Here is a 15754-nt window from a genome sequence, read left to right as displayed (position 1 = left end):
GGGCTCTGAGCTCATGCATCTTATTTTAGCTCCCCATCCTCTCTGGAAGCTATCTCAGGCATGTTTTGGGAATACAGCAGGTATTTTTATGAGTGGGATTTGCAAGGGTATTTTCATCTTAGACTTGGAGACAACTGGGCCTGCTGCCAGGTTTAGGAAGCACAGGGGCAAGAAACATGAAACTAGTGAGAGGTAGGCTTCCCACTGGGGCTTATATTTAGCTGAGGGGAGCAGGAGCCCTCAAAAATGTCCTGCTTGGTGCTCCCTGTGCCAGACCATCCCTCAGCCGGTTCACTGAGGCCAACCTTGACCCAGTCCAGGAAAGGCAAGGCGATGTGTCCCGGGCGATGGCACTTGTCTGGCTTGTCCCACCTGGCACTGCCGAGACCCCGGCTGCCCTTTGGATCAGCTGTCACCAGCAGAGCGGCGGGTGCAGAGCGAGCAGGATGTCACCTGCACTGAGGGAGCTGCCGCTGAGCAGCACCCATGGCAAGGACGATGAGAGTGGGGGCACAGCACTGGCCAGGCGCTGCGCTGTGCCCGGGGCAGCAGAGCGGAGCTGTCGGGCAGGATGACCAGCCCAGGCTCAGCCCCAGGACACACACGATGACCCCTGGGTGCCACCGGGCTGCTGCCCAGTGGGAGATGACAGCTGACAGCTGAGCTGGAGGGGCCGGGGAAAACCACGACCTTGCAGTGACACCGGCCTGGCCATGCCATGCTGTGGCCGGGAACATGAGCCGAGCAGCTGCGTGGTGCTGCTTGGCCAGGGGCCGAGGTGCACGGGCTGCTGGTAGCCAGCACCAGAGCTGCTCAGAGGCCCCTCAAAGACCCTCCCTAGCAAGCATGGCTAGCTTGCTCCAGAAACAAAATGCCTTCCCAGGATCAAAAAAAAAAAAAAAAGAAAAAAAGAAAGGAAAAAAAAAGAGACAGCTTCAACCAAGAAATAGCCACAGGCAGGTTTTGTTTTTAAAGCATTTTTATTTTCTTCATTTTGAATTGAATTTTTAAGTGATTTGTCTCACTGAAAATGGACACATTTTGAAATCCCATGTGTTCCCTCCTCTCTGCCCAGAGGGGGTTGGCTGCTGACCCAGTGCAGCGAGCTGGGGGGCTGAGCCACAAGCTCCTCATTTTCTGTGGCAGCTTTGTACCTTTTCCAAAGCAAAGACAGTCCTCAGAAAGGGGTAACCTCAAACAAATACCCCCCCTCTTCTGTACCTGAGACTGGTTTTACTGCACCTGGCAAAGAGGGCCAATAGCTGGAGGGAGCAGAATCAGAAAACAAAGTTTCCTTATGACTCTGTATTTTATAACCAAACTAAGTGCACCTTCACCTCGTGGGGGTTTTAGGCCAGCACTCGCTGCTCTCCCTGAATTCCCAAGAGTCTCCTGAACAACCAGCATGGATGAGATCCCTGATCTGACACAGCACAGGAGCCCTTGAGCTCCATCTCCACCATCACGGCTCGGAGCGGGACACCCCGAGCCAGGCCTGCTCCAGTGCCACCCAGCACCGAGGGGAGCTGCTCCTTCGAAAATGTTTTTGCACCAGACCAGAACAGGAGCACGTGATGCTCCACCATTTTGGCGGCCGCCCTGCGCCCGTGAAATGGTGTCGGCACAGCTGCACCACCAGTGGCTGCCATCGCAGCCCCACTGATTGCGGCGCCCTTGTCACGAGCCAGCGGCAGTGGAGCTAAATTAGAGCAACTAATTGCACGTCTCTTTGAAACAATCAGAATGACAAATCAGTGGTAATCTCTTCAGTTCTAGAGGGAAGCTATTGCGGCTCGTTCACAAGGATTAATCAGCTTTTCATCAGTGTTATTATACCAGCGCTGCCTCGGGAGAAGCCCCGAGGCCACGCTGGCTGGGCTCACACCACAGGGACATGGAGGCCGCTGCAGCACGGCCAAGCTGCTCACTCCCAGCCCTCGTCCATTGGCAGAGCTGCCACATCCACTCCCAGGCTCCATGGCCCTCGCTCAGGCTCTGCCTGGGGGCAGCTCTGCCCAGGGGGCTGCACACTGTGGGGAGCAGGAAGCTTGGAGGGATGTTCAAGTCAAATACACCCCCCCTCAGTGTGACTCACCAATACACAAAACCATTCTAATCATCAGTGCCAAATCAGAGATCAATCAAGGAGAAATAGCTACAGATCTCTCCCTTCTACATGAGCTGCAGGAGATGCCCTGGTGCCCCTCCCCGAGCACAGGGAAGGATTTTCTCCATGCACCACCAGCAGTGCTTCGTCTCTGTCTGTGGCTGCTCCCCAGAAATCCCAAACACCCTGTTGAGCGGGAGCTGTCAGCAAGCAGGGCTGGTGCCTTTCAACTCTTTACCACCTGCACCCAGCAGAAAAGCACTCAGCAGCATCCTTTCTTGGCTGATACTCAACATCCAGAGGACACAGGCTGCTAGGGATGACTGACCTAGGCTGGCTTCTCCCAGCCCTACCACTGCTCCATGGCATGACCATGCCCAAACAAGCCACTTTCTGCTCTACAAAAGCTAAAATGGGAACATGTTCATTGACCTCTACACTTTCACTGCATTTCATGGCAGCCCCAGAGCACTTTGCATCTGCCCACACATGTTAAGAGCAATGATGGCAGAGAGCTTTATTGAAAATGCCCAGACCTTATGCTGCAACCAGTGGTAGTGCCCTTTGGTCAAGGCCTAGGAGGGAAGGATGCTTGAGGGAAGAAAAGCAATTTGAGATATTGCTCATGGACAGAACTGATGACTTGCTTTTCATGGGCTCATCTTCTACTATCAAAGACCTTCCCCTGGTCCACAGAGGTTCTTTTTCCCCACCAAGCAGAACTAAGCACACAAGTGTACACATGGGGTATGCAAGGAAGAGAGAAGGCCATGGTGCTGCTACAGAAGGCCCCAGAGACAAATTCTTGATCTTTCATGCACTCGGACCAAGAGCCCTCAGTGCCCTGGACAAGAGGGCTGAATACTACACATGGCTCTGCTGTGCCCTGGAAAAATTTTGTGGCGGGCATGTGGCATTTCAGTCCCCTGTTTCAGTTTACAGGAGCATGGGTCATTCATTCCCTCCCCAGCACAGCCCTGCTGTCTCTGGCCAAGGGGCCGAGGCTGGCCTGGGAGAAGCCTCTCCAGCAGCATTGCCATGGTGAACCTGCCCATGGGCTCACCTTGTACCAAACATGGCACTGGGCATGACTCTTCCTTAGGTGCAGGTCAGCGCTGCTGCCACAGAGCCCACCCAGGGCAGCAGCTCTGAACAGGACAATGCCCAGCCTGGCAGTGGGAGATGGTTCTTGGCATCCAGGAGACAGTCAGCAGCAAGGCCAGTGTGGTGTTGCGTGGGAGCACCGTTGGAGTGGGAATCACCATCTGCAAGGGATGGAGAGAAGAGAGGATTAGCAGAATTCAGCCACAGCCATGGAAGTCCAGCTCCCAGCAGCTCCTCCTTGCTCAGACCCTATCCCTGCTCAGCCAGGAGAGAGACTGGCATTGTTCCTGGATCAAGGCCTGAGGCACCATCTTCCATGGGAAAAATATCATCCTGCAGCCCATGGCTGGAGCTGGGGAAGGGTGTGCACAACAACACAGCAGCACTCTGAGCAGCTGAGCACAGCTCTCCTGCTGCCTTTAATAGCTCTGTGCCAGCACTGCCACATTACAGCGCTCGGATCACACCATCAAAACTCAACAGTGCACTTGAGTTACATAAAGGTCCAGCTCGTGGAGAAGAGGCTCTTGACGTTTCCCCACAGCAAGCTTTTAGGCTATGTTAGGAATGCTGAAACCATAGATGGAAAGTGCATGGAAAGGTGAAGTCAGGCATCAGGGTCCTCCAAAACAATTAAACTCAAACTGCTGAAAAACAGACATATACCATGTACATGAAATAACACAGAGAGAAATATTTAAGTCCTCTTCATGCACACGTAAAGCCAGTTTGTTTCAGGCAACAAACTTCTGGTGAATTCAAAGCCCTGAACTGAGAGAAAACCTTAAAACCAGAAGAGCTCTCTTAACTAATTGTCTCTCACACTAGAAAACATCTGTGCCAATCTTTTTTTTTTTCCCCTTATGAATACCAAACTCACTCGTACCTGGATTTGCCATGCTGCTGCTGGACCTCTGATGCACTCAGTTTACCCAGTGCACGTTAAAATGCCCATGAAGTACAGCGCTGTACCTGCCCTGCTCCAGATGATTCTCTGTAGTTCCCCACTTGCAGCTTCACTCAGACCAAATCACTTAGAAAAGTCTGAAAGTCAAAGCATTGCTCTCACTCAGGGAGTGTCACAGTGTATTTCTCATAACTGGGGCTCACAAACACAATCCTTCCCCCATGCTCTGCAGTTGTTGCCCACAACAAAGGCATTTGGGATCAAAGGAAAGGGTTAACCCCCATGCAGTCATCCCTTGGAGTCCTGGAGGTCTGAGTGCTGCCAACTCCTGAAAAATGGCCACCAGGCAGGCAAGCTGCTGAGAATCATCAGAATAAGATTGGAAGGTGTCCACATCAATCAATCACTTGTTGACAGATGACTGGAAGCCCTCACTGTGCCCGTGGACAGCTGACCAACTCTCGGCTTAACCTGGAGTCTAACATTAGCCTGTTTGCTTCGTGTGGGTGGCTGCTGCGTTATGACCTTAATAGTCAATCAATCTTGCAACGAGCAGTCTGTCTGGCAGAAACATTCATTATCCATCCTATTCATGCATTGAAAAGCTTTATCTTCAAAAACTCTGCGTCACTTAGGGAGGAATAACAGAACCCTGAGCAAGAAAATAGGCCCAGCCCCGGTTTCTAAGGAGAATCCAGATGTTGGGGCTGAGCTCCCATAGCCTCTGCAGCCCCAGATCCGGGGGCACTCAGGGCAGGGCTTGGCCTCCCTTTTATTTCTGGTACCTATTCAGGCTGCTTTGAGGTTGCTGCTCTTGCACCAGCAACTGCTGGAATCAGTGCCAAAAGGAAGACAAGGGGGAGAGATATAAAAGGACAACAAACACACATCAATTAAACCTTGCAAGCTGTTAGTCACACTAGTTAATAAGTTCTTTCTATCTGTAAAGTGCTCTTAGTGACAAATCCTTTAACTGGCACTCAGAGCGTTATTATGGCTTTCAAGATGCCTCTGTCTTTCATGTGCAGCTTCTTGTACACATGTGAGTGTTCCCCGTTGCGCAGTCTGTTTACACTAGTTGTGAGAAGACATCATCAAAGCAAACTGAAAGCAACACTAAATGCTTGAGAAAAACAGAATTTATTCACTGCTGCCTGCTCTGAAATCGCCTTTCACTTAACAAACCACTGCAAAGTGCAGCAGCAGGAGCCAGGGAGCTGGGCTGGCACAGCAGCCTTCAGCCTCTCCAGGCATCACCAGCAGCATCCATCTCCCAGCATCAGCCAGGGGGACCTGAACCTGCTCCAGGCAGCTGAGACCTGGTGATCACAGTTGCAGGGATGAGGAACTGCAGGAGCTGCCCATCCCCTGCTGTGGGCAGTCTGTGTACCAGAGCTGTGCCTGGGACAGGACAAGGGCAGCTCCTGTGCCCAGGGCTAGCAACCAGAGCGATGCCCCAAGGGTCCTCACCATCACTCATCCCAGCCATCCCTGTGCCACGGGGTGCCCAGAGGGTGGTAGAGGCTTTGTTTCAAAGAGCTGAAGCCAGACAAAGCTTTGTGCAAGGTGAAGGAAGGAGAAGAGCTCAAGAGGATCACTCCTGCCTCGATCACCACCTGCAGAAACTGGCACAGGGTGAACACCCACAGGTACCCCATGGGGCAGTCTGCAGAAGCCCCTTCATTGCTGGCTGGTCCTTGTTCAGGAGAGGGGCAATGAGAAGGTGGCTCCATCCTCACCTGCATCACACAACATCCCAGGAGAGCAATATGTGATGTACAACAGCACAAACACACCAGCACCAGGGAGGACGGGGAGCTGAGCACAAGTGCCCTGTCCAGGGCCAGCAGCCATACAGCACCACAGGATGCCCTTACAGAAACCATCCTCTCCTCACTCAAGTCAAAGCAATTAGGGCCCTGCAATGTTAGATTTAAAAAGAGACAGTTAATAGGAGATCTTCCATAATCCTTCACACTCAGGCTGCCAAAGCAGCCACAGTTCAGCAGGCCTTGTCCAGGCTGATTGTATGTCCTGAAAAATGAACAGTAACTTGCACAGAAGGAAGTTATGTTTCTGCAAACTCTCTTCCACACAAAGTAAATATTAATCACCTTAATAGCCATTAATGTGTGATGGCCATTCATTAAATGCAGGAAAATACAGGGCCTCAAAGCAATCATGTCATGGTTTCAGTACCTGGGGCACTCACCACACAGCACCTGTGCACGGCACGTCCCGGTCCACTGCTGCCTGGAGCCACCCTGTTCACGTGGCACCCACCTGCCAGGGGCAGCACAGCCACGCTCCCAGACCATGCAGCAGGAGCAGCACAGCCACATCATCACCTCCTGGGTGTGCACAGAGAGCAGCTCACTCTGCCAGGACAGCCACCATGGCTCCCTGTGTGCCAAGCAGCTCAGGGCCTTGCTTGACCTGGCAGCCATCCACACACTCCTGCAGCAGCACGGCCCAGCACAGAGGAGCTGTGCTGCTGGGCAGTGGGATGGCAGCAGTGGCGTTTGGGGGGCCTCCAGGATATCAGTTGCAGGTGACAGCATTAGATCTGCTGCCCCAGAAAGTCCTCTGTGCAACCTGGCCTCCTCCGGCCGGCTCAGGGCTTCACGGATGGTGTCAGGTGGCAACTTTCTCAATTCTGACCTTGCTGGAATTTGCTGCTGGGGGGGACACACCAGTCCATAAAGCTCCCATTAGTGTAAAAGCAGATGTAAGCACTTTGCTGGCAGAGCTCAGCAGCAGGGAAGCCTGCAGTTGATCAGTTCTGCCTCGCTGGTCACTGCAGTCAACAGAAATTACCACAGAGGGTTCCTGTGCCCCTCTCTCTAAGCCCACCCCTCCAAAAAAGGATGGTTTAAAGAAGCCAGCCAAGTTCAGGCAGCACTCCAGGATAACACAGTAAATCCACGTGATACGTGCTGAGGGGAGCCAGCCCTGAGTGGGAATAGCCAGCAGGAGAGCAGCGTGGATTTGTTTATCACACAGAACAAATCTAAGTATGGGGACGAACTGCTAGCTGGGGACTGCAGGGCCTTTGTGCCACATGATCAGCGCAGGACCGAGGGACAGGCAGGTGGCAGCTGGGACTGGCCTTTGCCATCAGCTCTTGCAAGGACACCCAGCACCCCCAGACTGTCACAGCCAGGGAGCAGCACCTGCCCCTTCCCACGGCACCAAGGGCACGAGGGGACTGCCAGACCCTGGGGCACCTCCTTGGGCTGGGGACCTGAGTGCAGCCCCACAGACCCTGGCCACCAAATGGGCCACAGTGCTCGGCTACAGGGAGGGAAAAGGCAGCAGTAAAGGCTGTGTGGCCATGGTGCCTCCTGTCACTGGAGGAGTGGGACTGCCAGTCCTCCACCCCCCGTGCTCCCTCTCCATCATGCTGTGCTGAGAACCAGCACCAGCTGACCTGGTTTCAGCCAGTTTTCCTTCATGATTAACACTCTCCGGGCCCATGCTCACTCTGTTATTCTCACCAAATTAAAGAGCAGTCCTGGATCCTCGTTAGATTTGCTCACATTTGAGCAGTGTCATGTGGTCAGTAGCCCATGGCAATACACTAAATTAAAGGCCTAATGCAGAATCCACCTACAAGCCTGACAACTAATGAATCGAGGGCTTCAGGCCCCAGAGGAGCTGTGCTGGGATGAAGCCACTTCACACCGAGCCAGAGCAGAAGTGCAGTCCCTGGGCTGTCATTCAGAAATAAAGAGTTGTTGAATTTTATTCACCACAGGACACAGAAACAACAGCATCTCTGTAACTAAGGCTGGTTTGCCAGAAAGCCAGGCAGCAAGGAGCCTTCTCAGCACTGATCCCCCAGGGCACAGCGGCTCCTGCCTGAACACCAGAGGTGCTGCAAATGACTTCCCACTTGGTTTCAATGGACTGGGTATGAGCTTCCATCAAGGACATGCTGACTCTTCCCTCTGGTCAAAATTAATACCTCCACCCACCCCTCTAAACCATGCTGGCACAACACAGCCCCTTCCTGTGCCCCCAGCTCTTCCTCTGGGCCCCAAAGGGCTCGGGGGAGCTCAGCTGCCCATGCCACAGCACCCAGCCCTCACAGGCATCAGCCAACACTGATCAGGCTGCACATGAGAACAACAGAGTGTGGCTCCCACACTGAGCTGTTAGCACCCTCTCCCCATCCCCAGCAGCAGCTGGGCAAGTGCTGGATGTAAGCTCTGGGACCAGTGCTGTGGCCATCAATTTTGCTCTGAAGCATTTCAAGTTGGAGCTGAAGCCTGGAAAGGTTCAGCCTGTTGCATCAGACAGCTCCAGCCCTGCAAAGGTCAGGGCTGTTTTGGTAAGGAGCTGTTTGCTGAAGCCTCCCCCTCCCCCAGATCCCTGCTCTTGGCCACAGGTCCTGCACCCATAGCCCTCCCCGTGCTCACACACTCACGTTCTGCTCAGCCTTTGGAAATGGAGAAGCTCCACACCAGGACACCGCTCCTCACACGTGTGCCACGAATCGAGGGCTGTGCAGTGCTCCTGGGACACCCAGCGTGGCACTGGGGGACCTCACCTCCTCTGTGCCCACCCTCGTGCCCCTCCTACCGCTGGGAGCCCAGGCAAGCCCTGTGCCAGGGAGTGGTGACCTCTGGCCAGGTGTGCACTGGCAGTGCCACCACCCACCATCGTTCCCGATGGTCACAGTCATGGACCCTGTTCACCTCCCTCCTCATCTCCAAGGCAGAGCAGACCCACAGCACAAGGACAAAGCAAGGTGTTCTCTGCTGCTCTGAAACGCCCTGGGAGGAGCTGCCCCAGTAAGCAGCACACTGCAGACAGGACACCCAAACCTCTGGTCTCTGGGGGACAGGGGAATGCCCCCAGTGACCCCCCAAAACACCGTGATGGGGGCTCTGCAGGCACATCGCTGGGTGGTGCAGAGCAGTGCTGGGAGCAACCAGCCAGGACTGCAAAGGGAGGAGGGTGGTGAACAGGGTGGTGAGCTCTATCATAGCCACCCTTCAGCCAGGCACAGGGGACTGTCCCCCTCTCCTCTCTGCAGCTGCCATCCATCCATCCATCCATCCATCCATCCATCCATCCATCCATCCATCCATCCATCCCAGTGAGGATGGCAGGGCAGGGAGGAGAACTTAAGGCTGAGATGTGTTAATTGATACTGGTCACAGCCCATCCTCCCCACATTCCTCCATCTGGACAAGGCACCACCACTTCTCTAAAGCCATCTTTTCATCCTAAAGCAAGAGCTGCATTTTAGCATTAATTCTTTTTTATTCCTAGACAGACTTAAATCTCATTAATTTTAAGACACTTCAAGCTCTCTTTAGCAGTCCCTAACATAATTCTCCTAACTTAAGATACAAGATACTAGATAGAAGTAGCCAATCCCGTTTATAATTGTATATATGACCAGCAATTCAAATTCACTTCCCTTGATTTAATGTCCTATTTGTATTCTATCAATAAATGGAGTTCTCAGGACCATACTTAAATGGAAGCAGCACTATGCTCTGATAGCCAAAGCCAGCAGAAAAAAATTGCATCACTAAACTAAAATGTCTTGTAGTATATGATTCCTTGACTTATTGTTCTCTCCTCTTCACTGCACTTGAATATTAACTGTTGTATTAATAGCTCACTCTTAATTATCCATGAGTAATGTACTACAACCAGAAAATTAATGGAGGGAAGCACCACAAAAATGGAAAAGAATTCTTCCTATCCCAGATATATTTTCAAGCACACTGTGAGAGGAAGAAGATACACACACTGCCTTGGACACAGCCAGAGAAGAGGCCAGTGCTGGGAAGGGTCCATTGCTGAAGCCCAGGGATGGGTCCTTGCCCTGCTGGATTCTGCTTGCCATGGGAGGGAGGTTCTGAGCAGGGGTCCCATCATGATCCCAGAGAGCTGGGGTGGTCAGGAGAGGGGCAGCAGAGCCAGGCAGTGACTTGGTTCTCCAGCCCAAGATGAAGGAGATTGAGTGGGACCAGAGTGAGAAATTTACAGCTGTTAAGGAAGATTTTGCCACAAAACACATATATCAGCTCCAGATTTCACTGTAGAAGGAATCTGAACTTGAAAAGACTGACAAAGCCAGGGTGTTTTCATGGATAATGTGGATTCTCAGAGTTAAACGTTAGAGCTGACAAGAGTGCAAAGATATGCTGCACCCCTCATTCATCCCCACCCCTGCTCTCCAAAGAGCACCCGAGAGGGAGGATCTCTCACCTGTGCCAGGACATTTCCCCTCTCTAGGAGCCTGTTGGAAAGTGCTGCTCACCATGAAGCCATGACACAGTGTCTGTGCCTCCAAGCTGGGACCAGGGACAGTGCCAGCATGGTTCCTCCAAGGCAGCCAGGAGCTGCACAGGCAGGGCCACCACATCCATCTCCACGGGTGCTGCTCCAGAAGACTGGAATGGTGAGGTGCCTAATTAAATATGTGCCTCCCAGTGCTGGAGCCCTGCAGCAGCCATGAATTATGCAGCGGCTCACTTACATGTCAGCAGGATCACAATATTGATGAGCTATCCTGCATGTAATCTGATAAAAACCAAGATAAACTCAGCAAAAATTGAGTGTAATATGATCCTTTCCTTTCAATAAACCACTTCCAGCCCAGCACTGGGAATGTCTCTCCAGGCTCCCTGCTCACCTCAGGCAGCCAAACCCATCAGCTCCTCAGTATGGCCCAGCAGGGGCAGGAGCAGCAGCGTGCTGACAGCGTTCCCCTGCTCCTGCAGGGCAGCACTGGGTGCCTGAAGCCTACCTGGGGAGATTTCTGTGTCCTGGTGCTCTCCACAGCACCGGTGCATTCCAAAGGGTCTGAGTTTTGGCATTTAGATTAATGCTGGAGACAGGGAGGAAGAAGTTGCCATGTCTCACGCTGACTCCCTCCTCTCTGTCTGAGCAAATGAAGGATGACAGAGTGCAACTCCCACTCGGAAATGCTTTCCAGGCTCGCACAGACCCAGGTCCAACTCCAGCTCCCATGATGAGCCAACTGCTTTGTAAACCTGGGCTGGATGCTCTTGGTGCCCTGGGATCAGCCAGCAACACAGGCTCCTGCCCTCAGCTAAAACACCTTCTCCAAGGAACATCTCGAAGAGAGGGGAGAGGCTTCTGGCTATGTTTGGTCACCAGATCTGTGCCTCAGAGAGCCCCTGAGGCAGTACCCACCTGCCCAAAGCAGGGGGAGCCCAGGCCACTCCCCTTCCAGACACACTAGAGGTGATGAGGAGTGAGCAAAGTGACTGTCCTCACCTTGGGAACAGACGCTGGAGCCTCCTCAGCAGCCTCATTCCCAATGTCCCTGTCCCATCAGCTTCAGGGACATAATAAGGTGATTATTTCGTGGACAAGAAACAAGCAGTGGATGAAGTACAGACAGAAAGGTTACATTAAGTCGCAAGCCTGTTGGACACTGGCAGGGGCTGGGGGTCCTGTGACAGCCCATAAACCCCACCACCAGCCCCAGTGCTGGCAGGTCATTGCAGAAGAGGTGACCAGCAAAAGCTTGTTTGACCTCCAGAGGGATGTTTACTTCAGAGCACAAGAACAAAGTTTCAAAAGCAGAGCACTGCTGGTTTTCTTTTGAAATAGTATTTCAAATCCATAGCAATGTAAAGAGAGAGGAACACAAAGACCAAGAAAGACTCAGACTGGGGGATCTGCCCAAGAAAACCAAGAAATGGCCGTAAAATAAATGACTGATGAATGCAAAGACCTCAGTAGCTGAGCAAGTGGCCAGCTCCCAGCTCTGCTGCTCCTCTCTCCACACCTCTCTCTGGCCCATGGGAGGGCATTAGCTGGGTGAACCCCAGCTGGAATCTGCCCTGAGAGTCAGGGGTGACAACACCACAGTCAGCACCATGTGCCAAACCAACCAAGCATAGGCAGCACCAGGCTCTCCATAGCCACAAGGTCCTGACGGTACAGGAGGGGTCTGGATCCAGCCAGGTCCTCCTTGCCCCAAAAGCTGCTCTCCCTCATGCCCAGGGGATCTACACTGGCCCAGCAGGTGCAGCTGGGAGGGAACTGGGCTGGCCCAGCACCCTGCAGGGGTCTCCAGCCCCACTGATAAGCCTACAGGGAGGGACAGGAATGTTGCTGCCTGGAGAAGCCTCATTTCACAGATGTGTCTGTGTCTGCGCAAGAGAGAAACTTTCACAGTTTTACTGCTTTTCAAATATTTTAATGCAAGCCATTTGGTGTCATATTTTAAAAAAATGGGTACCAGCACAAGCTACATGCACATTAGCAACTGTCTCTCTATTAGTGTAAATACAAGAAGCAGAAAAGCACAGTCTGACTCCTAATCCATATGGTTATTCCAAATAGATTGCATGGTCTTAAACTTTGGCTTATTAGACTGGATCTTACATATGGAAAGAATTAAAATGCTGGATTTACAGTGCAGGCTAATCAGAACATGTTTAAATAACGATGCCCCAGCAGCCCCAGAGGGTCACAGCCTCCCAGACACCTGGTGGAGAGGCTGATCCTGCTCCTACAGAATCACCTCCCCAAAGCCAGGCGCTGCAAGAGCTGCACCGTGGCGCAGGGCAGGGCAGGATCCAGCCTCCAGCACTCCAAGAGAGAAGGCTGCAAGGAGGAAATACCTCATTTCCCACCGACTAGTCCATACAAGCAGAGACAATAGGGCCAAGTGTGCGCTGCCGGCAGTGCTCCCTCCTCTGAGTGCTGGCCAGCACGGGCTGCTCTGCCCTGACTTTGCTATCTGAAAAAGCCATCAGCCTGCCTGCTCCTTCACTTAGAATGAAAGGTCACTTCAGGGCTTTTAGGGTGTTTTTTTCAAACAAAAGAATTATCTCGATTTGAAAAAAAAATACTTTGCCCAGAGATCACAAAAACTATTAAAAGCAAAACGTGATATCACTGTTAACAAAGCCAGAACTCTTGGGAAGGTGGATATACGTTACTTCTGTTAATTAATTTCTGGACAAGGCCAGGCTCATCTTGGGTGCTTCAATACTTGCATGTCCACCACCACAGAACTAAACATATTCCCCCCAACAGTCTCCTTGCAGCAATCCAAGCCTCTCCCCTTTTATTCCGCTGATGTTGTTTCCATGTGAGTCAGTTGCCTTTTTATTGCTCCTCTAAATACAGCTTTCTCCAAAGTTGCTGAATTTCTAGACTTGGAAACATGACAAAAGAATGCACTGATTCACCCCCCTCCACACAGCTGGCTGACACCTCCCCTGGAGCAGTGAGGGTGACCAGAGTGAGCCAGTATGAATCCAGCAAAGGAGATGTGGTCTGGGGAACTGGAGCCCAGCCACATCTCCAGCCATCCTGGACTCTCCAATCTGCCTCTCTGCTGACCAGATGACAAACCCCAAACCTGGTCCTACACCAGCCCCAGGACTGGTGCTGTGCTGTGCCACACCACCCAAGCTTCAGTCTGTGTGCTGGAGCCAATGCCATCCACAGGAGTGCAGCCCCCTCAGCTCCACCCAGACTCAATAACACTGATCAGCAACGCTCCTTGTCCTGGGGGGTCATCAGAGGCTGTGCAGAGCAGAGGGGGAGAGGGTTTCAGAAACACAGCCAGCCCCTTAATGACTACATCAAATAGCAAGTCAGTTGTCAGTCTCTAACTGCCAGAAAAAATCAGCACCAGGGACCCAAGTGAGTGTTCAGTCTCCTCCACTCCCTGGTGCTGGGAAATGTGCCACAAGCCCATGGCCAGGGAGACCAAGGAGCAGGATCACACCTCCAACCCACACATGCTCCCTCCTCCTCCTCAGCCCTGGCCACAGAAAGCCACGTGCTGGGCTTCCAGCTTGCAACCAGGAGCAAAAGCCAGCCCCTCCATGGAGCTGCAAGGGGGCTCAGCTCTGTCAAACTGGCAGCACCCAGCACAGGGCAACTCCCTGGGCAGGTGCTGAGAGCACAGCTGAAGCCCAGAATGCTTTCCCCATGGTCCAAACTGCCAGCTGTACAGGAGCACCTTATCTGTGCTGAAACCATCATCAGATTCTGCTGTCAAAAATGCAGAGGAGCTTGGAAATGCCACAGATGAACAACGCTGTTCAAACCATCCCCTTGGTACTGAGAGCAGTTCTGCACAAACACACTGCACTGACTGTGGCTTAACAGGGTCCTCCTCTCTCCAGCTTCTCATTACTGAGGATCAGGAAAAGAGAAGGAGCATATGCTCCTTTTGGGTATTAAGGAAATTATTAAATTGGGCTCAACTTTTCATCTTTCCCACAAGAAGGTGCTCTGTCATCTTGTGCCTGTTCACCTACACAAAGACGAGATGACATCTCTGGCTAAAGGCCGACAGTTCTGCACCTCCTTGTCACTTTTAACAAGAAAATAATCCTGCAGAAACACTTGAAAAACAAATCGGTGTTGACACTCCTCATCTGCTAGGTACACTTTACAAAAGGAAAGAAATACTGCATTAGCGTTTGACCTCCTCACCTTTCTGACATTGGAAAAAAATAAAGAGGGAAGGCTCAGAAAAGCTGATGCTGAAGTGAGAATGTCAGGAGAGCAGGCAGAGCTTGAGGCTGGAGCCCCCAGCACAGCAGGCAGGGCAGGGCAGGGCAGGGCCAGCCCAGGCAGAAGGGAGCTTGAGAGCATCGAGGGAGATGCAAGGGGCACACAGGAGCCCCAGGGATAGGTGAAGAGATGTTTCTGCAGATGAGGGCATGAGAACTTAAAGAGGGAGCATCACCAAAAAGCTTCTCAGTCCAGTGAAGCCCTGGGGCTCTGCCCTCAGGCTGGAGTCAGTCCCTCCACTGTGTGAGCCAACATCCTCCCACCTGTATTATCCTTACCCCATAGCAGCCCAGTTCAGCTCCATCCTTGCACCATTACGTGGCTGTGTAGTGCTGAGTGGCTCCTTGCACTCCCAAGGGACTGCCTTGTCCTGCTCTAAATGCTCCTGAGCCACGCAGCACACTTCCAGCTCCTGACCTCTGCAGCCTGCAGGCAGGAACGAGAGGATTTCCTCAGCTCCCAGCACTGTCAGCTGCTCCCTTCATTCTGGGCACGGTGGATTTCACCAAATAAGTCATGCTAACCCCACCTCCTCTTCCCTGAGCAGAGAAATAAAGAAATAAAACTGAGCTTTGTCTTCTGAACAGCCAGACCCTCTCCATGGGAATTCTCCCAGCACAGGCAGCTCGCCCTTTGGACACGACACTCGGGTGACTTTCCACGTACTCGGGCACCAGATGGTCTCACTGCTCCCCCAGTGTGGCTGGGCACAGCTCTGCTGCTGCCTTGCTGGGCACAAGTCCTTGCCTGTAGGAGGTGGGGGCACTTTGAGGAACCCACAGAAGTATTTTCCCACCGGTAGCTGTCGGCCTGAGCTAATGCGACATGACACGTATCTCACTAGGAACAATGTGCTGACATTCACAGCCTGCTCACCATGTTCCCAACCCTGCCACTGTCACTGCAGCGAGACCACGGGCAGGGGGATGTATTTCCCCCCCTGAGCTTGTTTCAAGCACCCCTTGGAGGTGTCCAAGGAGGGCATGGCAATCCCTCCACAAGACAGCTTTGTAACAGGCAGCACAGTACCACGGTAATGTCAGCTGGAGCAGGAGGACAGGGACAGAGGCAGTGCTGCCTGAACAAGGAGTCTCCTG

At 52.6% G+C, this 15754-nt stretch overlaps 1 long non-coding RNA gene across 1 annotated transcript; it reads right to left on the bottom strand.

The window, feature by feature from the left end:
• Window positions 1–961: 961 nt before the first annotated feature.
• LOC121470773 (uncharacterized) lies at window positions 962–15124 on the bottom strand. The gene is made up of 2 exons (XR_012058427.1): window positions 14936–15124; window positions 962–3372 (listed from the first exon to the last, which is right to left on the bottom strand). It is a non-coding gene; the product is annotated as an uncharacterized lncRNA (long non-coding RNA).
• Window positions 15125–15754: the final 630 nt, after the last annotated feature.

This window comes from Taeniopygia guttata, chromosome 15, assembly GCF_048771995.1.
Source record: "Taeniopygia guttata chromosome 15, bTaeGut7.mat, whole genome shotgun sequence".
NCBI classification, from domain to species: domain Eukaryota; kingdom Metazoa; phylum Chordata; class Aves; order Passeriformes; family Estrildidae; genus Taeniopygia; species Taeniopygia guttata.
The sequence above is the reverse complement of the archived record's forward strand: the minus strand, read 5'-3'. Positions and strand labels throughout refer to the sequence as shown.